This window comes from Pleurodeles waltl, chromosome 8 (assembly GCF_031143425.1).
Source record: "Pleurodeles waltl isolate 20211129_DDA chromosome 8, aPleWal1.hap1.20221129, whole genome shotgun sequence".
Classification (NCBI taxonomy): Eukaryota; Metazoa; Chordata; class Amphibia; order Caudata; family Salamandridae; genus Pleurodeles; species Pleurodeles waltl.
The window spans coordinates 1546279544-1546307241 of record NC_090447.1 but is presented as its reverse complement, the minus strand read 5'-3'; the positions used below and the strand labels follow the sequence as shown (position 1 = coordinate 1546307241).

At 52.5% G+C, this 27698-nt stretch overlaps 1 protein-coding gene and 1 long non-coding RNA gene across 2 annotated transcripts in view; one reads left to right on the top strand and one right to left on the bottom strand.

Annotated features, from left to right (window-relative positions):
- Positions 1 to 26073, bottom strand: part of LOC138249282 (uncharacterized) — a 76752-nt gene extending 50679 nt beyond the window's left edge. The window contains exon 1 of the long non-coding RNA XR_011194827.1: positions 25985 to 26073. This is a non-coding gene — a long non-coding RNA (uncharacterized lncRNA). The remainder of the gene's footprint in view (positions 1 to 25984) is intronic.
- A 274-nt stretch (positions 26074 to 26347) lies between these two features.
- LOC138248973 (zinc finger protein 182-like) overlaps positions 26348 to 27698 on the top strand; it is a 115982-nt gene continuing 114631 nt past the window's right edge. The window contains exon 1 of the mRNA XM_069203024.1: positions 26348 to 26388. The gene's annotated coding sequence lies outside the window, so the exon portion shown is untranslated. The remainder of the gene's footprint in view (positions 26389 to 27698) is intronic.

Below are 27698 nucleotides of genomic sequence, written 5' to 3'. Positions count from 1 at the left end.
GGCTGGCCTGAAGGTTTTTACTGGCGTTTTTCATATACTCAGCCATCCTTGATCTGAGGCCAAGTACATAATCCACAATATCTTGTTTTGGAGCTTTTAAAGGTTGTTCACAACCCTCCTTGACAAGTGTGAGTGGACCCCTAACAGGGTGTCCAAAAAGAAGTTCAAAGGGGCTGAAGCCAACTCCTTTCTGGGGTACCTCCCTGTAGGCAAAAAGGAGGCATGGTAGAAGGATATCCCATCTCCTGCGGAGTTTTTCAGGGAGACCCATAATCATGCCTTTGAGAGTTTTGTTAAATCTCTCCACCAGTCCATTTGTTTGTGGATGATAGGGTGTAGTGAATTTATAAGTGACACCACACTCCTTCCACATGTCCTTTAAGTATGCAGACATGAAATTGCTTCCCCTGTCTGATACTACTTCCTTTGGGAAGCCCACCCTGGAAAATATTCCCAGGAGGGCCTTTGCCACTGCAGGTGCTGTAGTGGTCCTTAAAGGAATTGCTTCAGGATATCTTGTGGCATGGTCCACTACCACCAAGATAAACCTATTGCCTGAAGCAGTAGGAGGGTCAAGGGGGCCAACTATGTCAACCCCTACCCTTTCAAAGGGAACCCCAACCACAGGCAGTGGAATAAGGGGTGCCTTTGGTGTGCCACCTGTCTTGCCACTGGCTTGACAGGTTTCACAGGACTTATAAAACTCTTTTGTGTCCTCAGACATTCTAGGCCAATGAAACAAGGGAACAAGCCTGTCCCAAGTTTTCATTTGTCCCAGATGTCCAGCTAGGGGAATGTCGTGGGCAAGAGTTAGGAGGAACTTTCTGTACTCCTGAGGAATCACTAATCTCCTGGCAGCTCCAGGTTTAGGATCCCTTGCCTCAGTGTACAAGAGGTTGTCCTCCCAGTAAACTCTGTGAGAGTCACTGACATCCCCATTAGCCTGTTTGACAGCTTGCTGTCTTAGACCCTCTAATGTGGGACAGGTTTGCTGTGCCACACTCAGCTCCTCCCTGGCAGGCCCCCCTTCACCCAAAAGCTCAGCAGTGTCTGCTTCAAGCTCCTCTGGTGTAGGTTCTGCACAGGGAGGGAATTCTTCTTCCTCAGAAGTTGAATCCACTGTAGAGGGAGGGATAGTATGAAGTGGTTTGCTTCTACTAGCCCTAGCTTTAGGGAGCACTTGGTCCATTGTTCCAGGATCCAAGCTTCCCTGTCCTTTTTGCTTTTTGGCCTGAGCCCTGGTTAAAGCAAAAATATGCCCTGGGATGCCCAGCATTGCTGCATGGGCCTCCAACTCCACATCTGACCAAGCTGATGTCTCCAAATCATTTCCTAGTAGACAGTCTACAGGTAAATCTGTGGCTACCACAACTTTCTTTGGACCAGTAACCCCCCCCCAGTTGAGATTTACAACAGCCATGGGGTGGCTAAGTGTGTTGTTGTGAGCATCGGTTACTTGGTACTGGTGACCAAGTAGGTGTTGTTCAGGGTGGACCAGTTTCTCTATGACCATAGTCACACTGGCACCAGTGTCCCTGTAGGCCTGAACCTCCACACCATTTATTAGGGGTAGCTGCTTGTACTTATCCATATTAAGGGGACAAGCAACTAAGGTGGCTAAATCAATAGCCCTCTCAGAGACTAACACAGCCTCTGTGGTCTCCCTAACAAGACCAACCCCAACTAAGTTACCAAAAGTGAGCCCAGCTACTCCCTTGGATTGGCTATTAGTAGGTTTGCTCCCACCACCACTGCTATTAGTAGGGACACTAGGTGTAGCAGCAGGGGTTGTAGTGGTAGGAGGCTTGGTGCTTTTCTTTGGACAACTGGGATCTGTTGTCTAATGGCCTTTTACTTTACATAAATAGCACCATGGTTTCTTTTCTTTGTTTTGATTAAAAGAGGATTTGGGCCCACCACCCCCACCAGAGTGTTTTTGTGGGCCTGATGAAGACTCATTTTTAGATTTGTCCCCACCCTTGTCAGAAGACTTACCATCCTTCTTTTTGTTGCCATCTTTGTCACCCCCTGTATGAACTTTTCTGTTCACCCTTGTTCTGACCCATTTGTCTGCCTTCTTTCCCAATTCTTGGGGAGAGGTCAGATCAGAGTCCACCAAGTACTGGTGCAACAAATCAGACACACAATTATTACGAATATGCTCTCTCAGGATCAAGTTATACAGGCTTTCAAAATCAGTAACTTTACTGCCTTGTAACCACCCCTCGAAGGCCTTCACTGAATGGTCAATGAAATCAACCCAGTCTTGTGAAGACTCCTTTTTGGTCTCTCTGAACTTTATCCTGTATTGTTCAGTGGTTAAGCCATAACCATCCAGGAGTGCATTCTTAAGTACTGTAAAATTATTGGCATCACTTTCTTTCACAGTAAGGAGCCTATCCCTACCTTTTCCACTAAATGATAGCCATAGGATAGCAGCCCACTGCCTTTGAGGGACATCCTGTACCACACAGGCCCTCTCAAGTGCAGCAAACCACTTGTTAATGTCATTCCCCTCCTTATAAGGGGGAACTATCTTATGCAGATTCCTGGAATCATGCTCTTTTGCAGGATGACTATGGGGAATACTGCTGCTGCCACCATGGGTTTCTAAACCCAACTTCTGTCTTTCCTTCTCTAGTTCTAAAGACTGTCTATCCAAATCCAGCTGTTGCTTTTTAAGCTTCAGTCTGGTTTGTTCCACCCTCAACTTATTGAGTTCCCTTTCTAACAATCTGTCATCAGGGTTGGTGGGAGGGACATTTCTAGATACAGAGGTATGATGGGAATGAACAGAAGGAGACCTGTCCCTTACAGAGGGCACCCTAACAGCTTGGCTGACAGTGTAATGTGAGAGCACATCATCTGTATGATGTGACTCCACCTCAGTAACAACTATGCTAGACTGTCTAGTAATGGGCAGGCTCTGAAGTTTCTTTCCTGAATCTTTTCCTAGGGGTGTCCCTGGATCAGATTGGGAACCATTAGCTACTTTTTCAACAGATGGGGCACTTTTAGCCTTATCTTGTTCTCTAAGCATGTTAAGTAACAATTCCAAGGAAGGATTCTTCCCTACACTCAAACCTCTCTCCATACAGAGACTCCTTGCTCCTTTCCAGCTAAGGTGGTCATATGCAATCTTAGACAGGTCAACATTTTGGCCTGTGCCAGACATTTTTAGAGAGAGTTAAAGTGATAGAAAAAGAGAAAAAAGTTTCTCAGAGCTTTTAGAAAGACAGAAAAAAAAAACTTTTTAAACTTTTAAGAACTTTTTGAAAGTTTAGAAGTACTTTTCAGCACTTAGAAAAGAGTGAAAAGAGGAAATGCAAAACTTTTTAGCTATGTGTACACACACTGAACTTGTTTTGTATATTTTTCTCTTATGAAAAGTACAATGACAAGAGTGGTAAGTAGTCTCAAAGCACTTATCCCACCGCTGCACAACCAATGTAGGAGGCTGGACTGGCTTGTAGTGAGTACCAAGGGGTACTTTCACCTTGCACCAGGCCCAGTTATCCCTTATTAGTGTATAGGGTGTCCAGCAGCATAGGCTGATAGATAATGGTAGCTTAGCAGAGTAGCTTAGGCTGAACTAGGAGACGAGTGAAGCTCCTACAGTACCACCAATGTCACTTGCACAATATCATAAGAAAACACAATACACAGTTATACTAAAAATAAAGGTACTTTATTTTTATGACAATATGCCAAAGTATCTCAGAGTGTACCCTCAGTGAGAGGATAGGAAATATACACAAGATATATGTACACAATACCAAAAATATGCAGTATAGTCTTAGAAAACAGTGCAAACAATGTATAGTTACAATAGGATGCAATGGGGACACATAGGGATAGGGGCAACACAAACCATATACTCCAAAAGTGGAATGCGAACCACGAATGGACCCCAAACCTATGCGACCTTGTAGAGGGTCGCTGGGACTATTAGAAAATAGTGAGGGTTAGAAAAATAGCCCACCCCAAGACCCTGAAAAGTGAGTGCAAAGTGCACTAAAGTTCCCCCAAGGACAAAGAAGTAGTGATAGAGGAATACTGCAGGAAAGACACAAACCAGCAATGCAACAACGGTGGATTTCCAGTCGAGGGTACCTGTGGAACAAGGGGACCAAGTCCAAAAGTCACAAGCAAGTCGGAGATGGGCAGATGCCAGGAAATGCCAGCTGTGGGTGCAAAGAAGCTTCTACTGGACAGAAGAAGCTGAGGTTTCTGCAGGAACGAAAAGGGCTAGAGACTTCCCCTATGGTGGACGGATCCCTCTCGCCGTGGAGAGTCGTGCAGAAGTGTTTTCCCGCCGAAAGACCGCCACCAAGCCTTGCTAGCTGCAAATCGTGCGGTAAGCGTTTTTGGATGCTGCTGTGGCCCAGGCTGTCGCAAATTGCGTCAGGAGAGAGAGGGGACGTCGAGCAAGACAAGGAGCCCTCTCAGCAGCAGGTAGCACCCGGAGAAGTGCCAGAAACAGGCACTACGAGGATGCGTGAAACGGTGCTCACCCGAAGTTACACAAAGGAGTCCCACGTCGCCGGAGACCAACTTAGAAAGTCGTGCAATGCAGGTTAGAGTGCTGTGGACCCAGGCTTGGCTGTGCACAAGGGATTTCCGCCGGAAGTGCACAGAGGCCGGAGTAGCTGCAAAAGACTCGGTTCCCAGCAATGCAGTCTGGCGTGGGGAGGCAAGGACTTACCTCCACCAAACTTGGACTGAAGAGTCACTAGACTGTGGGGGTCACTTGGACACAGTTGCTGGATTCGAGGGACCTCGCTCGTCGTGCTGAGAGGAGACCCAAGGGACCGGTAATGCAGCTTTTTGGTGCCTGCGGTTGCAGGGGGAAGATTCCGTCGACCCACAGGAGATTTCTTCGGAGCTTCTAGTGCAGACAGGAGGCAGACTACCCCCACAGCATGCACCACCAGGAAAACAGTCGAGAAGGCGGCAGGATCAGCGTTACAGAGTTGCAGTAGTCGTCTTTGCTACTATGTTGCAGTTTTGCAGGCTTCCAGCGCGGTCAGCAGTCGATTCCTTGGCAGAAGGTGAAGAGAGAGATGCAGAGGATCTCTGATGAGCTCTTGCATTCGTTATCTAAAGTTTCCCCAGAGACAGAGACCCTAAATAGCCAGAAAAGAGGGTTTGGCTACCTAGGAGAGAGGATAGGCTAGCAACACCTGAAGGAGCCTATCAGAAGGAGTCTCCGACGTCACCTGGTGGCACTGGCCACTCAGAGCAGTCCAGTGTGCCAGCAGCACCTCTGTTTCCAAGATGGCAGAGGTCTGGAGCACACTGGAGGAGCTCTGGACACCTCCCAGGGGAGGTGCAGGTCACGGGAGTGGTCACTCCCCTTTCCTTTGTCCAGTTTCGCGCCAGAGCAGGGCTAAGGGGTCCCTGAACCGGTGTAGACTGGCTTATGCAGAATTGGGCACATCTGTGCCCAAGAAAGCATTTCCAGAGGCTGGGGGAGGCTACTCCTCCCCTGCCTTCACACCATTTTCCAAAGGGAGAGGGTGTAACACGCTCTCTCAGAGGAAGTCCTTTGTTCTGCCATCCTGGGACAAGCCTGGCTGGACCCCAGGAGGGCAGATGCCTGTGTGAGGGGTTGGCAGCAGCAGCAGCTGCAGTGAAACCTCAGGAAAGGCAGTTTGGCAGTACCAGAGTCTGTGCTACAGACCACTGGGATCATGGGATTGTGCCAACTATGCTAGGATGGCATATTGGGGGCAATTCCATGATCATAGACATGTTACATGGCCATATTCGGAGTTACCATTGTGAAGCCACATATAGGTAGTGACCTATATGTAGTGCAGGCGTGTAATGGTGTCCCCGCACTCACAAAGTCTGGGGAATTGGCCCTGAACAATGTGGGGGCACCTTGGCTAGTGCCAGGGTGCCCTCACACTAAGTAACTTTGCACCTAACCTTTACCAGGTAAAGGTTAGACATATAGGTGACTTATAAGTTACTTAAGTGCAGTGTAAAATGGCTGTGAAATAACGTGGACGTTATTTCACTCAGGCTGCAGTGGCAGGCCTGTGTAAGAATTGTCAGAGCTCCCTATGGGTGGCAAAAGAAATGCTGCAGACCATAGGAATCTCCTGGAACCCCAATACCCTGGGTACTTCAGTACCATATACTATGGAATTATAAGGGTGTTCCAGTAAGCCAATGTAAATTGGTAAAATTGGTCACTAGCCTGTTAGTGACAATTTGGAAAGAAATGAGAGAGCATAACCACTGAGGTTCTGATTAGCAGAGCCTCAGTGAGACAGTTAGTCACTACACAGGTAACACATTCAGGCACACTTATGAGCACTGGGGCCCTGGAGAACAGGGTCCCAGTGACACATACAACTAAAACAACATATATACAGTGAAAAATGGGGGTAACATGCCAGGCAAGATGGTACTTTCCTACATACGTCATGAATTACGTTGCACCCTGGTCAAACAAAAAGTCTCCCTGGGTCAAATAGCCCGCCTCATAGGACTTCTTTCTTCCTCTATTCAGGCAATTTTCCCAGGTCCGCTGCATAACCGAGCTCTTCAACGTCTCAAAAGCAGCTCACCTATGCAAACGCCTAATGTACTCTCAAAAAATGACCCTTTCACAAGAGGCGTTAGAGGAAATTTGTTGGTGGATTTCACACGTGGAAGCCTGGAACGGCAGAGCTATTTTCGGTTCCGCTCCAGATTTGGTTATAGAGTCAGACGCCACCAGAGTAGGCAGGGGTGCTCGATGTGGGGATTTCTCTACCAGGGGAACACGGTCAAACAGGAACAGAGCTTACATATAAATTGTCTCGAACTACTAGCTGGTTCATTTGCAATCAAATGTTGGACCAAGGATTCTATCCAGTCGAGCGTCCTCTTGAAGGTGGACACTATTTCTGCGGTCTGGTATATCAATCGCCTAGGTGGCACTCGGTCCAAAACACTTTCCAATCTGGTGTCCAGTTTTTGGCAGTATTGCCTGGATCATCGGGTTTCTGTAATAGCACAACACCTCCCGGTAAGTCAGAATCAAATTGATGATTTTCACTCCCGACATCTCAAAGACTCCAGTCTATGGAAACTTCACCCAGAAGTGTTTTCGTCTCTGTCCCAACTTTGGGGAACGTTTTCGGTCGATCTTTTTGCTTCCAGTTTGGACCATCAGATCCCCAGGTTCTTCAGTTGGAGACCAGAGCCGTTGTCAACAGCTACGGATACATTTCTACAGGACTGGAGTCAAGAGAAGGCTTACGCCTTCCCTCCCTTTGCGATGATTACTCGAACATCCGCACAAGTGCTTCACCAGTTGGCATCCATTATCCATTGTACTCATAACTCCAATCTGGAGGTCTCAAGTATGGTTTCCAGTTCTTCTGGAACTTTCTTGGGATTCTCCAATCCAACTCCCCTGTTTCCCTCGCTTCTTCTCAGTCCGAACGGTATGCCTCATCAAATGGTTCTAGATGGTTCCTTGTCCTTGATGGCGTGGTGGACTTCCGGGAACGTTGGTCGGTCCCGGGACTTTCGCAAGCAACAAGCTGAGGGCCCCCAGCACCTGTAAGAGTTACAGATCTGCGTGGGGAAGATGGTCCTGTTGGTGTTTGCGAAGGGGTTTTAATCCTGTGGAAACAGATATAGTTCATGTCCTTAATTTCCTTGCTGACCTTGCTTCCAAAGGTCTCGCATATTGTTCTATTAATACTTATCCATCCGCTATTTCAGCTGGACACGTTTTAGTGGATGGTTTCCCTGTAGGGGAACATAAACTGGTGTGTCGTCTTCTCCAAGGTATAAGACTCTCTTTACCTCCGGAAACCCGGTACTCTTCCCTTTTGGATGTTACTCAAGTTTGGAACCTTTTCCTATCTTGGCAACATAACCACTATCTTTCCAGAAAGGAACTCTCAGCTAAGCTAGCCATGCTGCTTTGTTTGGTATCTTGTAGAAGGGTCTCTGATGTCCGTGCTCTAGATATTTCCCACAGATCCTTTTCCCCTTCAGGAGTCTCATTTACAGTTGGTAGGCGTACAAAGACAAATACCAGAATTCTCTTATCCGTCATATTATATGTGAGGGAATACCTGCATGAGCAATATGCCCACACTGTGTCCTTGCCAAACCTGGGACATAGTGAGTGAACAGAGCAGCCATTTTAATATATGTGCTGGACATTGGTCAATACGGGTTTTCCAGCTACATAATGGCTACTTTGAACCCTGGGCTGTTTGGTATCAAACACCTCAGAATAATAAATCCAAACTGGTACCAGTACTGGATTTATTATAAAAATGTACCTTAGAGGAGCGCCCTGAAAAAGCTAACTATTCTGGCATGGTTGCTGAGTAGTTCCAGCAATCCTGCCACCTCCAGACAGCGAATACACAAACCCTGGACTAGAGCCTTGTCTCTCTGGTTTGGGAAACAAAGCCCTTCCTGGGTGGAGGAGCTAACTTTCTCTCCCTCAGGAATGTGCACTGCCCTGGCAGTGAGCTTCAAAGGGTTACCACCCTTGAAACACGACTCCCAGGCCTGCTGCTAGCAGCAGATGGCCTCCCCCTTTACAAGCCTCCACTTCTGGAGGGAGCAGGGGTGGCAAACCGCACAAAGGATAGGGGGAGTGGCTCACTGAGCATGCACCACCCCTAGGGGCTTGCAGGAAAAGTGGACCCTTCATTTAGTTTTTCTCCATTTTGGAATGGAGGAAAATAACCAATCAGGTTTAGGGAAGTGACCCTTCCCACAGGAAGTGGTCACCGTAGTGGGTGTAGGGTGGCACTACCTGATCCCCCCACTAAAACAGCCACTAAATTCAGAATTTCCCCAGACCAAAAGATCAGATTTGAAAAGGATTCTAAGAAGAAAGGAAGACTAGCACCAAAAGAAGACCACAGCAAGAGAACGGAGTACCTGCTGGACAAGAAAAGGTGCCCAAACCCTGCCTGCTGCACCCAGGACCCGAAAATCGCTGCTGCGGAGGAGCTGGACACTGGACCAACCCCAAGGAACCCAGGGGACCTCCAGGCTTCAAGAATAATCCCATATCTCCGTCCTGAGTGGAGGCACCACTCAAGAAGATTAAGAAACCTGCAAAGGGCCAACAAACTAGTGAGGTTCACTTCACTGAATTGCATAAGGTGCCCACCTACTGCTGCAACCACCCTGCAAGAAAAGAGACGGGTAACTCACCTGTGTGATTTTTACTGTATTTTTAAAGGTGACTGTGCATTGATTCCAATGGTACGTAATGAAAAAATTCCTAGCTATCGTAACGGAAAGTTTCAATTCTATTAAGGACTCAGAGGCGAGGATTATGCCTTGCTTTCTCCACTTTATTGAATCAGCAGCCAAGAAACAATACCACAACTACAAGTCCCAGGAACACTTGGGAAAAAGGAGTACAGTCCCAACCAATGAACAGACATTTTATCCAATGAACAGAAGGCAGTCCACAACCTAGTCCTTCCTTTGTGTCTTCTCCTCCTCTTTCGAAGCGCAAGCGCCTCAAGAACGATCATGAAGTATCTTGTTTTGCTGTGTTGTAGGAAGGTAGCCTCTTTCTAGCCTTGTTACCCCCACTTTTGGCCTGTTTGTGAGTATATGTCAGGGTGTTTTCACTGTCTCACTGGGATCCTGCTAGCCAGGGCCCAGTGCTCATAGTGAAAACCCTATGTTGTCAGTATGTTTGTTATGTGTCACTGGGACCCTGCTAGTCAGGACCCCAGTGCTCATAAGTTTGTGGCCTATGTGTGTGTTCCCTGTGTGATGCCTAACTGTCTCACTGAGGCTCTGCTAACCAGAACCTCAGTGGTTATGCTCTCTCTGCTTTCCAAATTCTCACTAACAGGCTAGTGACCAATTCACATTGGCATACTTGAACACCCTTATAATTCCCTAGTATATGGTACTGAGGTACCCAGGGTATTGGGGTTCCAGGAGATCCCTATGGGCTGCAGCATTTCTTTTGCCACCCATAGGGAGATCTGACAATTCTTACACAGGCCTGCCAGTGCAGCCTGAGTGAAATAACGTCCATGTTATTTCACAGCCATTTACCACTGCACATAAGTAACTTATAAGTCACCTATATGTCTAACCTTCACCTGGTGAAGGTTGGGTGCAAAGTTACTTTGTGTGTCAGCACCCTGGCACTAGCCAAGGTGCCCCCACATCGTTCAGGGCAAGTTCCCCGGACTTTGTGAGTGCGGGGACACCATTTCACGCGTGCACTATACATAGGTCACTACCTATGTATAGTGTCACAATGGTAACTCCGAACATGGCCATGTAACATGTCTAAGATCATGGAATTGTCTCCCCAATGCCATTCTGGCATTGGGGAGACAATTCCATGATCCCCCGGGTCTCTAGCACAGAACCCGGGTACTGCCAAACTGCCTTTCCCGGGGTTTCACTGCCAACCCCTCAGACAGGTTTCTGCCCTCCTGGGGTCCAGCCAGGCCTGGCCCAGGAAGGCAGAACAAAGGACTTCCTCAGAGAGAGGGTGTTACACCCTCTCCCTTTGGAAATAGGTGTCAGGGCTGGGGAGGAGTAGCCTCTGCCTGCCTCTGGAAATGCTTTGATGGGCACAGATGGTGCCCATCTCTGCATAAGCCAGTCTACACCGGTTCAGGGATCCCCCAGCCCTGCTTTGGCGCGAAACTGGACAAAGGAAAGGGGAGTGACCACTCCTCCAGCATGCCCCAGAACTCTGCCATCTTGGATTCAGAGGTGTGCTGGCCCAGTGGACTGCTGAGTGGCCAGGGCTAGCAGGTGACGTCAGAGACTGCTTCTGGTAGGCTCTTACCGGTCTTACTAGCCTATTTCTAGCTTCTTCCATCCAGTGGCAGCTTCTTTGCACCCTCAGCTGGCATTTCCTGGGCATCTGCCCACTCTCGACACTGTCGCGACTCTTGGGCTTGGTCCTCTTGTTTCACAGGTACTCCGGTCCGGAAATCCACTGTTGTTGCTTTGCTGGTGTTGGTTTTCCTTGCAGAATCCCCCTATCGCGACTTCTGTGCTCTCTGGGGGTTGTAGGTGCACTTTACACCTACCTTACAGGGTCTTGGGGTGGGCTATTTTTCTAACCCTCACTGTTTTCTTACAGTCCCAGCGACCCTCTACAAGCTCACATAGGTTTGGGGTCCATTTGTGGTTCGCATTCCACTTTTGGAGTATATGGTTTGTGTTGCCCCTATACCTATGTGCTCCTATTGCAATCTATTGTAACTTTACACTGCTTGCATTACTTCCTTTTGCTATTACTGCATATTTTTGGTATTGTGTACATATATCTTGTGTATATTTACCATCCTCATACTGAGGGTACTCACTGAGATACTTTTGGCATATTGTCATAAAAATAAAGTACCTTTTATTTTAGCATATCTGTGTTTTCTTATGATATTGTGCATATGACACCAGTGGTATAGTAGGAGCTTTGCACGTCTCCTAGTTCACCCCAAGGCTGATAGATAATGGTAGCTTAGCAGAGCAGCTTAGGCTGAACTAGGAGACGTGTGAAGCTAATACAGTACCACAAGTGTCACTTGCACAATATCAAAAGAAAACACAATACACAGTTATACTAAAAATAAAGGTACTTTATTTTTATGACAATATGCCAAAGTATCTTAGAGTGTACCCTCAGTGAGAGGATAGGAAATATACACAAGATATATGTACACAATACCAAAAATATGCAGTATAGTCTTAGAAAACAGTGCAAACAATGTATAGTTACAATAGGATGCAATGGGGACACATAAGGATAGTGGCAACACAAACCATATACTCTAGCAGTGGAATGCGAACCACGAATGGACCCCAAACCTATGTGACCTTGTAGAGGGTCGCTGGGACTGTAAGAAAACAGTGAGGGTTAGAAAAATAGCCCACCCCAAGACCCTAAAAAGTGAGTGCAAATTGCACTAAAGTTCCCCAAAGGACAAAGAAGTCGTGATAGGGGAATTCTGCAGGAAAGACACAAACCAGCAATGCAACAACGATGGATTTCCAGTCGAGGGTACCTGTGGAACAAGGGGAACGAAAAGGGCTAGAGACTTCCCCTTTGGTGGACGGATCCCTCTCGCCGTGGAGAGTCGTGCAGAAGTGTTTTCCCGCCGAAAGAACGCCAACAAGCCTTGCTAGCTGCAAATCGTGCGGTTAGCGTTTTTGGACGCTGCTGTGGCCCTGGAGGGACCAGGAGGTCGCAAATTGGACCAGGAGAGAGAGGGGACGTCGAGCAAGACAAGGAGCCCTCTCAGCAGCAGGTAGCACCCGGAGAAGTGCCAGAAACAGGCACTACGAGGATGCGTGAAACGGTGCTCACCCGAAGTTACACAAAGGAGTCCCACGTCGCCGGAGACCAACTTAGAAAGTCGTGCAATGCAGGTTAGAGTGCCGTGGACCCAGGCTTGGCTGTGCACGAAGGATTTCCGCCGGAAGTGCACAGGGGCCGGAGTAGCTTGCAAAGTCGCGGTTCCCAGCAATGCAGCCCAGCGAGGTGAGGCAAGGACTTACCTCCACCAAACTTGGGCTGAAGAGTCACTGGACTGTGGGGGTCACTTGGACGGTGTCGCTGGATTTGAGGGACCTCGCTCGTCGTGCTGAGAGGAGACCCAAGGGACCGGTAATGCAGCTTTTTGGTGCCTGCGGTTGCAGGGGGAAGATTCCGTCGACCCACGGGAGATTTCTTCGGAGCTTCTGGTGCAGAGAGGAGGCAGGCTACCCCCACAGCATGCACAAGCAGGAAAACAGTCGAGAAGGCGGCAGGATCAGCGTTACAGAGTTGCAGTAGTCGTCTTTGCTACTATGTTGCAGGTTTGCAGGCTTCCAGCGCGGTCAGCGGTCGATTCCTTATCAGAAGGTGAAGAGAGAGATGCAGAGGAACTCGGCTGAGCTCATGCATTCGTTATCTAAAGTTTCCCCAGAGTCAGAGACCCTAAATAGCCAGAAAAGAGGGTTTGGCTACCTAGGAGAGAGGAAAGGCTACTAACACCTGAAGGAGCCTATCACAAGGAGTCTCTGACGTCACCTGGTGGCACTGGCCACTCAGAGCAGTCCAGTGTGCCAGCAGCACCTCTGTTTCCAAGATGGCAGAGGTCTGGAGCACACTGGAGGAGCTCTGGACACCTCCCAGGGGAGGTGCAGGTCAGGGGAGTGGTCACTCCCCTTTCCTTTGTCCAGTTTCGTGCCAGAGCAGGGGCTAAGGGGTCCCTGAACCGGTGTAGACTGGCTTATGCAGAATTGGGCACATCTGTGCCCAAGAAAGCATTTCCAGAGGCTGGGGGAGGCTACTCCTCCCCTGCCTTCACACCATTTTCCAAAGGGAGAGGGTGTCACACCCTCTCTCAGAGGAAGTTCTTTGTTCTGCCATCCTGGGCCAGGCCTGGCTGGACCCCAGGAGGGCAGCTGCCTGTCTGAGGGGTTGGCAGCAGCAGCAGCTGCAGAGAAACCCCAGGAAGGGCAGTCTGGCAGTACCAGGGTCTGTGCTACAGACCACTGGGATCATGGGATTGTACCAACAATGCCAGGATGGCATAGAGGGGGCAATTCCATGATCATAGACATGTTACATGGCCATATTCGGAGTTACCATGGTGAAGCTACATATAGGTAGTGACCTATATGTAGTGCACGTGTGTAATGGTGTCCCCGCACTCACAAAGTTCAGTGAATTGGCTCTGAACAATGTGGGGGCACCTTGGCTAGTGCCAGGGTGCCCTCACACTAAGTAACTTTGCACCTAACCTTTACCAGGTAAAGGTTAGACATATAGGTGACTTATAAGTTACTTAAGTGCAGTGTAAAATGGCTGTGAAATAACGTGGACGTTATTTCACTCAGGCTGCAGTGGCAGGCCTGTGTAAGATTTGTCAGAGCTCCCTATGGGTGGCAAAAGAAATGCTGCAGCCCATAGGGATCTCCTGGAACCCCAATACCCTGGGTACCTCAGTACCATATACTAGGGAATTATAAGGGTGTTCCAGTAAGCCAATGTAAATTGGTAAAAATGGTCACTAGCCTGTTAGTGACAATTTGGAAAGAAATGAGAGAGCATAACCACAGAGGTTCTGATTAGCAGAGCCTCAGTGAGACAGTTAGTCACTACACAGGTAACACATTCAGGCACACTTATGAGCACTGGGGCCCTGGGTTACCAGGGTCCCAGTGACACATACAACTAAAACAACATATATACAGTTGGGGGTAACATGCTAGGCAAGATGGTACTTTCCTACACAACCCCCCCCCCCCAAACGAAGGACAATAAGACTAGCCATTACCGGATGAGTCTTCATTGTCTAAGTGGAAATATCTGGAGAGTCCATCTGCATTGGAGTGGCTACTCCCAGGTCTATGTTCCACTGTATAGTCCATTCCCTGTAGGGATATGGACCACCTCAACAATTTAGGATTTTCACCTTTCATTTGTTTTAGCCAAAGTAGAGGTTTGTGGTCTGTCTGAACAATGAAGTGAGTGCCAAACAGGTATGGCCTCAACTTCTTCAGAGCCCAGACCACAGCAAAGGCCTCCCTCTCAATGACAGACCAACGCTTTTCTCTAGGGGTCAACCTTCTACTAATAAAAGCAACAGGTTGATCCTGGCCCTCAGAATTAAGTTGTGATAGGACTGCCCCTACTCCTAATTCAGATGCATCAGTTTGGACATAGAATTTTTTAGAGTAACAAGGGCTTTTCAGGACAGGTGCAGAGCACATGGCCTGCTTCAGCTCCTCAAAAGCTTTCTGACAGTTTGCTGTCCATAATACCTTTTTAGGCATTTTCTTGGATGTGAGGTCATTAAGAGGGGCTGCAATGGAGCCATAGTTCTTAATGAACCTCCTGTAATACCCAGTGAGGCCTAGGAAGGCTCTCACCTGAGTCTGAGTGGTAGGGGGAACCCAATCAATAATAGTTTGGATTTTCCCCTGAAGTGGTGCAATCTGTTCCCCACCAACAAGGTGTCCCAGATAAACCACCTTACCCTGCCCTATCTGGCACTTTGAAGCCTTGATAGTGAGGCCTGCCTTTTGCAGGGCCTCCAAAACTTTCCATAGGTGGACCAGGGGATCATCCCAGCTGGAGCTAAATACAGCTATATCATCCAAATATGCTGCACTGAAAGCTTCCAGCCCTTGCAGGACTGTGTTCACCAACCTCTGAAAAGTGGCAGGTGCATTTTTCAAACCAAAAGGCATTACAGTAAACTGGTAATGTCCTCCAATGGTAGAAAATGCAGTCTTAGATTTAGCATCTTCTGACAATTTGATCTGCCAATACCCTGCAGTCAAATCAAAAGTGCTTAGATACTTGGCAGATGCCAGTGTATCTATGAGCTCATCTGCCCTGGGTATAGGGTGAGCATCAGTTTTGGTTACCAAGTTGAGACCTCTATAGTCGACACAAAACCTCATTTCCTTCTTTCCATCTTTAGAATTGGGTTTTGGTACCAGTACCACAGGAGAAGCCCATGGACTGTCAGAGTGCTCAACCACTCCTAGTTCCAACATCTTCTGAACTTCTTGCTTTATGCAGTCCCTGACATGGTCAGGCTGCCTATAGATCTTACTTTTGACAGGTAAACTGTCTCCAGTATCTATAGTGTGCTCACACCAAGAAGTGGTGCCTGGCACAATGGAGAAGAGTTCTGAAAATTGTCCTAGGAGATTTATGCAATTATCTTTCTGCTCAGCAGTAAGACAATCAGCCAAAACTACACCTTCCACAAGAGCATCTTGTTCTGTGGAAGAGAAGAGATCAGGTAGAGGATCACTGTCTTCTTCCTGTCCCTCATCTGTTGCCATGAGCAGGGTGAGATCAGCCCTGTCATAGTAGGGTTTCAGGCGGTTGACATGGAGCACCCTAAGGGGACTCCTGGCAGTGCCTAAGTCAACCAAGTAGGTGACTTCACCCTTCTTTTCAACAATTGTGTGGGGTCCACTCCATTTATCTTGGAGTGCTCTTGGGGCCACAGGCTCCAAGACCCACACTTTCTGCCCTGGTTGGTACTGAACCAAAACAGCCTTCTGATCATGCCATTGCTTCTGGAGCGCTTGGCTGGCCTGAAGGTTTTTACTGGCCTTTTTCATGTACTCAGCCATCCTTGATCTGAGGCCAAGTACATAATCCACAATATCCTGTTTAGGAGCTTTTAAAGGTTGTTCCCAACCCTCCTTTACAAGTGTGAGTGGACCCCTAACAGGGTGTCCAAAAAGAAGTTCAAAGGGGCTGAAGCCCACTCCTTTCTGGGGTACCTCCCTGTAGGCAAAAAGGAGGCATGGTAGAAGGATATCCCATCTCCTGCGGAGTTTTTCAGGGAGTCCCATAATCATGCCTTTGAGAGTTTTATTAAATCTCTCCACCAGTCCATTTGTTTGTGGATGATAGGGTGTTGTGAACTTGTAAGTTACACCACACTCCTTCCACATGGCCTTTAAGTATGCAGACATGAAATTGCTTCCTCTGTCTGATACTACTTCCTTTGGGAAGCCCACCCTGGAAAATATTCCCAGGAGGGCCTTTGCCACTGCAGGAGCTGTAGTGGTCCTTAAAGGAATAGCTTCAGGATATCTTGTGGCATGGTCCACTACCACCAAGATAAACCTATTGCCTGAAGCAGTAGGAGGGTCAAGGGGGCCAACTATGTCAACCCCTACCCTTTCAAAGGGAACCCCAACCACAGGCAGTGGGATAAGGGGTGCCTTTGGAGTGCCACCTGTCTTGCCACTGGCTTGACAGGTTTCACAGGACTTACAAAATTATTTTGTGTCCTCAGACATCCTAGGCCAATGAAACAATGGTACCAATCTGTCCCAAGTTTTCATTTGACCCAGGTGCCCAGCTAGGGGAATGTCATGTGCCAGTGTTAGGAGGAACTTTCTGTACTCCTGAGGAATCACTAATCTCCTGGCAGCTCCAGGTTTAGGATCCCTATGCTCAGTGTACAAGAGGTTGTCCTCCCAGTAAACTCTGTGTGAGTCACTGACATCCCCATTAGCCTGTTTGACAGCTTGCTGTCTGAGACCCTCTAATGTGGGACAGGTTTGCTGTGCCACACTCAGCTCCTCTCTGGCAGGCCCCCCTTCACCCAAAAGCTCAGCAGTGTCTGCTTCCAGCTCCTCTGGTGTAGGTTCTGCACAGGGAGGGAATTCTTCTTCCTCAGAAGTAGAATCCACTGTAGAGGGAGGGATAGTAGGAAGTGGTTTGCTTCTACTAGCCCTAGCTTTAGGGAGCACTTGGTCCATTGTTCCAGGATCCAAGCTTCCCTGTCTTTTTTGCTTTTTGGCCTGAGCCCTTGTCAAAGCAAAAATATGCCCTGGGATGCCCAGCATTGCTGCATGGGCCTCCAACTCCACATCTGACCAAGCTGATGTCTCCAAATCGTTCCCTAATAGACAGTCTACAGGTAAATCTGAAGCTACCACAACTTTCTTTGGACCAGATACCCCCCCCCAGTTGAGATTTACAACAGCCATGGGGTGGCTTTGTGTTATGTTGTGAGCATCGGTTACTTGGTACTGGTGTCCAAGTATGTGTTGTTCAGGGTGCACCAGTTTCTCAATCACCATTGTGACACTGGCACCTGTGTCCCTGTAGGCCTGGACCTCAACACCATTTATTAGGGTTAGTTGCTTGTACTTCTCCAAGTTATGGGGGCAAGCAACCAAAGTGGCTAAGTCAATAGCCCCTTCAGAGACTAAAGTAGCCTCTGTGGTCTCCCTAATTAGACCAACCCCAACTAAATTACCAAAAGTGAGCCCAGCTACTCCCTTGGATTGGCTATTAGTAGGTTTGCTCCCACCACCACTGCTATTAGTAGGGACACTAGGTGTAGCAGTAGGGGTTGTAGTGGTAGGAGCTGTGGTGCCTTTCTTTGGACAACTGGGATCTGTTGTCCAATGGCCTTTTATCTTACATAAATAGCACCATGGTTTCTTTTCCTTGTTCTGATTAAAGGAGGATTTGGACCCACCACCCCCACCAGAGTGTTTTTGTGGGCCTGATGAAGACTCATTTTTAGATTTGTCCCCACCCTTGTCAGAAGACTTACCATCCTTCTTTTTGTTGCCATCTTTGTCACCCCCTGTATGAACTTTTCTGTTCACTCTTGTTCTGACCCATTTGTCTGCCTTCTTTCCCAATTCCTGGGGAGAGGTCAGATCAGAGTCCACCAAGTACTGGTGCAACAAATCAGACACACAATTATTAAGAATATGCTCTCTCAGGATCAAGTTATACAGGCTGTCATAATCAGTAACTTTACTGCCATGTAACCACCCCTCCAAGGCCTTCACTGCCTGGTCAATGAAATCAACCCAGTCTTGTGAAGACTCCTTTTTGGTATCTCTGAACTTTATCCTGTACTGTTCAGTGGTTAAGCCATAACCATCCAGGAGTGCATTCTTAAGAACTTGGAAATTGTTAGCATCATTTTCTTTTACAGTAAGGAGCCTATCCCTACCTTTTCCAGTAAATGATAGCCATAGGATAGCAGCCCATTGCTTTTGAGGGACATCCTGTACAGCACAGGCCCTCTCAAGTGCAGCAAACCACTTGTTAATGTCATCCCCCTCCTTGTAAGGGGGAACTATCTTATGCAGATTCCTGGAATCATGCTCTTTTGCAGGATGACTATGGGGAATACTGCTGCTGCCACCATGGGTATCTAAACCCATCTTCTGTCTTTCCCTCTCTATTTCTAAAGACTGTCTATCCAAATCCAGCTGTTGCTTCTTGAGCTTCAGTCTGGTTTGTTCCACTCTCAATCTATTGAGCTCCCTTTCTAACAATCTGTCATCAGGGTGGGTGGGAGGGACATTTCTAGATACAGAGGTATGATGGGAATGAACAGAAGGAGACCTGTCCCTTACCAAGGGCACCCTAACAGCTTGGCTACCAGCATAATGTGAGAGCACATCATCAGTATGATGTGATTCAACCTCTGTACCAACTATGCTAGACTGTCTAGTAATGGGCAGGCTGAGAAGTTTCTTTCCTGAACCTTTTCCTGGGGGAGTCCCTGGATCAGATTGAGAACCATTAGCTACTTTTTCTACAGATTGGGCACTTATGGCCTTATCCTGTACTCTAAGCATATTAATTAACAGTTCTAAGGAAGGATTCTTCCCTACACTCAAACCTCTCTCTATGCAGAGACTCCTTGCTCCTTTCCAGCTAAGGTGATCATATGCAAGTTTGGACAGTTCAACTTTTTGGCCTGTGCCAGACATTTTTAGAGAGAGTTAAAGTGATAGACAAAGAGAACAAAGTTTTCAGAACTTTTTGGAAAGACAGAAAAAACTTTTTAAACTTTTAAGAACTTTTTGAAAGTTTAGAAGTACTTTTCAGCACTTAGAAAAGAGTGAAAAAGAGGAAATGCAAAACTTTTTGGCTATGTGTATATACACTGACCTTGTTTTGTATATTTTTCTCTTATGAAAAGTACAATGACAAGAGTGGTAAGTAGTCTCAAAGCACTTATCCCACCGCTGCACAACCAATGTAGGAGGCTGGACTGGCTTGTAGTGAGTACCAAGGGGTACTTGCACCTTGCACCAGGCCCAGTTATCCCTTATTAGTGTATAGGGTGTCTAGCAGCTTAGGCTGATAGATAATGGTAGCTTAGCAAAGCAGCTCAGGCTGAACTAGGAGACGTGTGAAGCTACTACAGTACCACTTAGTGTCATATGCACAATATCATAAGAAAACACAATACACAGTTATACTAAAAATAAAGGTACTTTATTTTTATGACAATATGCCAAAGTATCTTAGAGTGTACCCTCAGTGAGAGGATAGGAAATATACACAAGATATATATACACAATAGCAAAAATATGCAGTATAGTCTTAGAAAACAGTGCAAACAATGTATAGTTACAATAGGATGCAATGGGGAAACATAGGGATAGGGGCAACACAAACCATATACTCCAAAAGTGGAATGCGAACCACGAATGGACCCCAAACCTATGTGACCTTGTAGAGGGTCGCTGGGACTATTAGAAAATAGTGAGAGTTAGAAAAATAACCCTCCCCAAGACCCTGAAAAGTGAGTGCAAAGTGCACCAAAGTTCCCCTAAGGACAAAATAGTCGTGTTAGAGGCAGAATGCAAGGAAAACACAAATCAGCAATGCAACAACGATGGATTCCTAACTGAGGGTACCTGTGGAACAAGGGGACCAAGTCCAAAAGTCACAAGCAGCTCGGAGATGGGCAGATGCCCAAGAAATGCCAGCGGTTGGTGCAAAGAAGCTCTTACTAGGCTAAAGAGCTGTGAATACTGCAGGAACGACAAGGGCTAGAGACTTCCCCTTTGGAGGATGGATCCCCCACGCCTTGGAGAGTCGTGCAGAAGTGTTTTCCCGCCGGATGGACGCCAACAAGCCTTGCTACACGCAAATCGTGCGTTTGGCGTTTTTGGACGCTGCTGGGGCCCAGGAGGGACCAGGAGGTCGCAAATTGGACCTGCAGAGAGAGGGGACGTCGAGCAAGACAAGGAGCCCTCACTGAAGCAGGTAGCACCCGGAGAAGTGCCAGAAACAGGCACTACGAGGATGCGTGAAACGGTGCTCGCCGAAGTTGCACAAAGGAGTCCCACGTCGCCGGAGACCAACTTAGAAAGTCGTGCAATGCAGGTTAGAGTGCCGTGGACCCAGGCTTGGCTGTGCACGAAGGATTTCCGCCGGAAGTGCACAGGGGCCGGAGTAGCTTGCAAAGTCGCGGTTCCCAGCAATGCAGCCCAGCGAGGTGAGGCAAGGACTTACCTCCACCAAACTTGGGCTGAAGAGTCACTGGACTGTGGGGGTCACTTGGACGGTGTCGCTGGATTCGAGGGACCTCGCTCGTCGTGCTGAGAGGAGACCCAAGGGACCGGTAATGCAGCTTTTTGGTGCCTGCGGTTGCAGGGGGAAGATTCCGTCGACCCACGGGAGATTTCTTCGGAGCTTCTGGTGCAGAGAGGAGGCAGGCTACCCCCACAGCATGCACAAGCAGGAAAACAGTCGAGAAGGCGGCAGGATCAGCGTTACAGAGTTGCAGTAGTCGTCTTTGCTACTATGTTGCAGGTTTGCAGGCTTCCAGCGCGGTCAGCGGTCGATTCCTTATCAGAAGGTGAAAAGAGAGATGCAGAGGAACTCGGCTGAGCTCATGCATTCGTTATCTAAAGTTTCCCCAGAGACAGAGACCCTAAATAGCCAGAAAAGAGGGTTTGGCTACCTAGGAGAGAGGAAAGGCTACTAACACCTGAAGGAGCCTATCACAAGGAGTCTCTGACGTCACCTGGTGGCACTGGCCACTCAGAGCAGTCCAGTGTGCCAGCAGCACCTCTGTTTCCAAGATGGCAGAGGTCTGGAGCACACTGGAGGAGCTCTGGACACCTCCCAGGGGAGGTGCAGGTCAGGGGAGTGGTCACTCCCCTTTCCTTTGTCCAGTTTCGCGCCAGAGCAGGGGCTAAGGGGTCCCTGAACCGGTGTAGACTGGCTTATGCAGAATTGGGCACATCTGTGCCCAACAAAGCATTTCCAGAGGCTGGGGGAGGCTACTCCTCCCCTGCCTTCACACCATTTTCCAAAGGGAGAGGGTGTCACACCCTCTCTCAGAGGAAGTTCTTTGTTCTGCCATCCTGGGCCAGGCCTGGCTGGACCCCAGGAGGGCAGCTGCCTGTCTGAGGGGTTGGCAGCAGCAGCAGCTGCAGAGAAACCCCAGGAAGGGCAGTCTGGCAGTACCAGGGTCTGTGCTACAGACCACTGGGATCATGGGATTGTACCAACAATGCCAGGATGGCATAGAGGGGGCAATTCCATGATCATAGACATGTTACATGGCCATATTCGGAGTTACCATGGTGAAGCTACATATAGGTAGTGACCTATATGTAGTGCACGCGTGTAATGGTGTCCCCGCACTCACAAAGTTCAGTGAATTGGCTCTGAACAATGTGGGGGCACCTTGGCTAGTGCCAGGGTGCCCTCACACTAAGTAACTTTGCACCTAACCTTTACCAGGTAAAGGTTAGACATATAGGTGACTTATAAAAGTTACTTAAGTGCAGTGTAAAATGGCTGTGAAATAACGTGGACGTTATTTCACTCAGGCTGCAGTGGCAGGCCTGTGTAAGATTTGTCAGAGCTCCCTATGGGTGGCAAAAGAAATGCTGCAGCCCATAGGGATCTCCTGGAACCCCAATACCCTGGGTACCTCAGGACCATATACTAGGGAATTATAAGGGTGTTCCAGTAAGCCAATGTAAATTGGTAAAAATGGTCACTAGCCTGTTAGTGATAATTTGGAAAGAAATGAGAGAGCATAACCACTGAGGTTCTGATTAGAAGAGCCTCAGTGAGACAGTTAGTCACTACACAGGTAACACATTCAGGCACACTTATGAGCACTGGGGCCCTGGGTTACCAGGGTCCCAGTGACACATACAACTAAAACAACATATATACAGTGAAAAATGGGGGTAACATGCTAGGCAAGATGGTACTTTCCTACACTGACCCCCAGGGCGGGGCCTGTGACTGACCCCCAGGGCGGGGCCTGTGACTGACCCCCAGGAGGGCCTGTGAGGGCCTGTGACTGACCCCAGGAGGGCCTGTGACTGACCCCCAGGGCGGGGCCTGTGACTGACCCCCAGGGCGGGGCCTGTGAGGGCCTGTGACTGACCCCCAGGGCGGGGCCTGTGACTGACCCCCAGGGCGGGGCCTGTGACTGACCCCCCAGGGCGGGGCCTGTGACTGACCCCCCAGGGCGGGGCCTGTGACTGACCCCCCAGGGCGGGGCCTGTGACTGACCCCCCCAGGGCGGGGCCTGTGACTGACCCCCCCAGGGGGGCCTGTGACTGACCCCCAGGGGGGCCTGTGAGGGCCTGTGACTGACCCCCAGGGCGGGGCCTGTGACTGACCCCCAGGGCGGGGCCTGTGACTGACCCCCAGGGCGGGGCCTGTGACTGACACCCCAGGGCGGGGCCTGTGACTGACCCCCAGGGCGGGGCCTGTGACTGACCCCCAGGGCGGGGCCTCTGACTGACCCCCAGGGCGGGGCCTGTGAGGGCCTGTGACTGACCCCCGGGCGGGGCCTGTGACTGACCCCAGGAGGGCCTGTGACTGACCCCAGGGCGGGGCCTGTGAGGGCCTGTGACTGACCCCCAGGGCGGGGCCTGTGACTGACCCCAGGGCGGGGCCTCTGACTGACCCCCAGGGCGGGGCCTCTGACTGACCCCCAGGGCGGGGCCTGTGACTGACCCCAGGGCGGGGCCTCTGACTGACCCCCAGGGCGGGGCCTCTGACTGACCCCCAGGGCGGGGCCTGTGACTGACCCCCAGGGCGGGGCCTGTGACTGACCCCAGGGCGGGGCCTCTGACTGACCCCCAGGGCGGGGCCTGTGAGGGCCTGTGACTGACCCCCGGGCGGGGCCTGTGACTGACCCCAGGAGGGCCTGTGAGGGCCTGTGACTGACCCCCAGGGCGGGGCCTGTGACTGACCCCAGGAGGGCCTGTGACTGACCCCAGGGCGGGGCCTGTGACTGACCCCAGGGCGGGGCCTGTGAGGGCCTGTGACTGACCCCCAGGGCGGGGCCTGTGAGGGCCTGTGACTGACCCCCGGGCGGGGCCTGTGACTGACCCCAGGAGGGCCTGTGAGGGCCTGTGACTGACCCCCAGGGCGGGGCCTGTGACTGACCCCAGGAGGGCCTGTGACTGACCCCAGGGCGGGGCCTGTGACTGACCCCAGGGCGGGGCCTGTGACTGACCCCAGGGCGGGGCCTGTGACTGACCCCAGGGCGGGGCCTGTGAGGGCCTGTGACTGACCCCCAGGGCGGGGCCTGTGACTGACCCCAGGGCGGGGCCTGTGACTGACACCCCAGGGCGGGGCCTGTGACTGACACCCCAGGGCGGGGCCTGTGACTGACACCCCAGGGCGGGGCCTGTGACTGACCCCCAGGGCGGGGCCTCTGACTGACCCCAGGGCGGGGCCTGTGACTGACCCCAGGGCGGGGCCTGTGACTGACCCCAGGGCGGGGTCTGTGACTGACCCCAGGGCGGGGCCTGTGACTGACCCCAGGGCGGGGCCTGTGAGGGCCTGTGACTGACCCCCAGGGCGGGGCCTGTGACTGACCCCCAGGGTGGGGCCTGTGACTGACCCCCAGGGCGGGGCCTGTGACTGACCCCCAGGGGGGCCTGTGACTGACACCCCAGGGCGGGGCCTGTGACTGACACCCCAGGGCGGGGCCTGTGACTGACACCCCAGGGCGGGGCCTGTGACTGACACCCCAGGGCGGGGCCTGTGACTGACACCCAGGAGGGCCTGTGAGGGCCTGTGACTGACCCCAGGAGGGCCTGTGAGGGCCTGTGACTGACCCCCAGGGTGGGGCCTGTGACTGACCCCCAGGGTGGGGCCTGTGACTGACCCCCAGGGCGGGGCCTGTGACTGACCCCCAGGGGGGCCTGTGACTGACACCCCAGGGCGGGGCCTGTGACTGACACCCCAGGGCGGGGCCTGTGACTGACACCCCAGGGCGGGGCCTGTGACTGACACCCCAGGGCGGGGCCTGTGACTGACACCCCAGGGCGGGGCCTGTGACTGACACCCAGGAGGGCCTGTGAGGGCCTGTGACTGACCCCAGGAGGGCCTGTGAGGGCCTGTGACTGACCCCAGGAGGGCCTGTGAGGGCCTGTGACTGACCCCAGGGCGGGGCCTGTGACTGACCCCAGGGCGGGGCCTGTGACTGACCCCAGGGCGGGGCCTGTGACTGACCCCAGGGCGGGGCCTGTGAGGGCCTGTGACTGACCCCCAGGGCGGGGTCTGTGACTGACCCCCAGGGCGGGGCCTGTGACTGACCCCAGGGCGGGGCCTCTGACTGACCCCCAGGGCGGGGCCTGTGAGGGCCTGTGACTGACCCCCGGGCGGGGCCTGTGACTGACCCCAGGAGGGCCTGTGAGGGCCTGTGACTGACCCCCAGGGCGGGGCCTGTGACTGACCCCAGGAGGGCCTGTGACTGACCCCAGGGCGGGGCCTGTGACTGACCCCAGGGCGGGGCCTGTGAGGGCCTGTGACTGACCCCCAGGGCGGGGCCTGTGACTGACCCCAGGGCGGGGCCTGTGACTGACACCCCAGGGCGGGGCCTGTGACTGACCCCCAGGGCGGGGCCTGTGACTGACACCCAGGAGGGCCTGTGAGGGCCTGTGACTGACCACAGGAGGGCCTGTGAGGGCCTGTGACTGACCCCAGGAGGGCCTGTGAGGGCCTGTGACTGACCCCAGGGCGGGGCCTGTGACTGACCCCAGGGCGGGGCCTGTGACTGACCCCAGGGCGGGGCCTGTGACTGACCCCAGGGCGGGGCCTGTGAGGGCCTGTGACTGACCCCAGGGCGGGGCCTGTGACTGACCCCCAGGGCGGGGCCTGTGACTGACACCCCAGGGCGGGGCCTGTGACTGACACCCCAGGGCGGGGCCTGTGACTGACACCCCAGGGCGGGGCCTGTGACTGACCCCCAGGGCGGGGCCTGTGACTGACACCCCCCAGGGCGGGGCCTGTGACTGACCCCCAGGGCGGGGCCTGTGACTGACCCCCAGGGCGGGGCCTGTGACTGACCCCCAGGGCGGGGCCTGTGACTGACACCCCAGGGCGGGGCCTGTGACTGACCCCCAGGGCGGGGCCTGTGACTGACCCCCAGGGCCGCGGTGCTCTCTCTGCTCTTCGGAGACACTGAGCTCAGAGTACTCGTACATGAATGCATGATGCCACCACTGGACTTCCAGGAGACCAGGATGAGGCTGCACGGACCGGGGCCGGGGGCGGCCACAGCCTCCGAGAGATACCGGAGGAAACCCGCGAGTGCAGGGGAAAGTTATGAAAGCGCGGAAAGGAAATACCAGGGCGGCCCCGGCGAGCGAGGCCGCATTAAAAGAGCGTCACGCGCGAGGTACTCGAGGGCACGGTCACTGGGTGACCCCCCCGGGGTACTCACTCACTCACCTCCATTAACAGCGCCGGCTCCACGGGCCGAGTCACTGGGGGCAGAGGCGGCAGCACAGAGCGTCGTCTGCCAATCACGGAAGCCGCGGTTCCACTTCCGGGTCACAGACCAGGCTGAGGCTCCTTCCGCTCTCCTCCGCGCTGTGCTGTCTCCGCCCTCAGTTACCCGGAAGTGCTAGTGCGCGCGCGCACAACGTGGTGTTACTACAGCTCCTTCCGTTGCTGCAGATGCTACGTCCGCCGTCCCTCCCGCAGTGACCCGGAAGTAGAACTTGGCCTCCTTTTTCAACAGGCAGCGCCCTGAAGTCTCCCCTCCGCTGCTCTCGGACTCCAGCTCTGAACCAAACAGCACGAGAGGCTCCGGGGACCTGAGACCCCGGGGGGAGGACGGAAGCGGGTACGAGGCGAGTCCACGGGAGGAGGCGAGGCTGCAGCTGCAGACTGGGCACATCACTGCCCCCTCCCCCCCGGGGACTCTGGGCACACCACTGACCCCTCCCCCTGTGACCCTGGACACACCACTGACCCCCCCCCCCCCGTGACCCTGGGCACACCACTGACTCCTCCCCCTGTGACCCTGGGCACACCACTGACTCCTCCCCCTGTGACCCTGGACACACCACTGACCCCTCCCCCTGTGACCCTGGGCACACCACTGACCCCTCCCCCTGTGACCCTGGGCACACCACTGACCCCCCCCCGTGACCCTGGGCACATCACCGCCCCCCCCCCGTGACCCTGGGTACATCACCGCCCCCCGTGACCCTGGGCACACCACTGACTCCTCCCCCTGTGACCCTGGACACACCACTGACCCCTCCCCCTGTGACCCTGGACACACCACTGACCCCTCCCCCTGTGACCCTGGGCACCTCACTGACCCCTCCCCTCCTCCTGTGACCCTGGACACACCACTGACCCCTCCCCTCCCCACGTGACCCTGGGCACACCACTGACCTCTCCCCTCCCCCTGTGACCCTGGGCACACCACTGACCTCTCCCCTCCCCCTGTGACCCTGGGCACACCACTGACCCCTCCCCTCCCCCTGTGACCCTGGGCACACCACTGACCCCCCCCCCCCCTCTGACCCTGGGCACCTCACTGACCCCTCCCCTCCTCCTGTGACCCTGGACACACCACTGACCCCTCCCCTCCCCACGTGACCCTGGGCACACCACTGACCTCTCCCCTCCCCCTGTGACCCTGGGCACACCACTGACCCCTCCTCTCCCCCCGTGACCCTGGACACACCACTGACCCCCCTGTGACCCTGGGCACACCACTGACCCCCCCCCCCCTCCCCCTGTGACCCTGGGCACACCACTGACCCCTCCCCCCGTGACCCTGGGCACATCACTGCCCCCCCCCGTGACCCTGGGCACATCACTGCCCCCCCCCGTGACCCTGGGCACATCACCGCCCCCCCCCCGTGACCCTGGGCACATCACCGCCCCCCCCCCGTGACCCTGGGCACATCACCGCCCCCCCCGTGACCCTGGGTACATCACCGCCCCCCGTGACCCTGGGCACACCACTGACCCCCCCCCCTGTGACCCTGGGCACACCACTGACCCCACCCCCGTGACCCTGGGCACATCACTGCCCCCTCCCCCCGTGACTCTGGGCACACCACTGAGCCCCCCCCCCGTGACCCTGGGCACATCACCGCCCCCCCCCGTGACCCTGGGCACATCACCGCCCCCCCCCGTGACC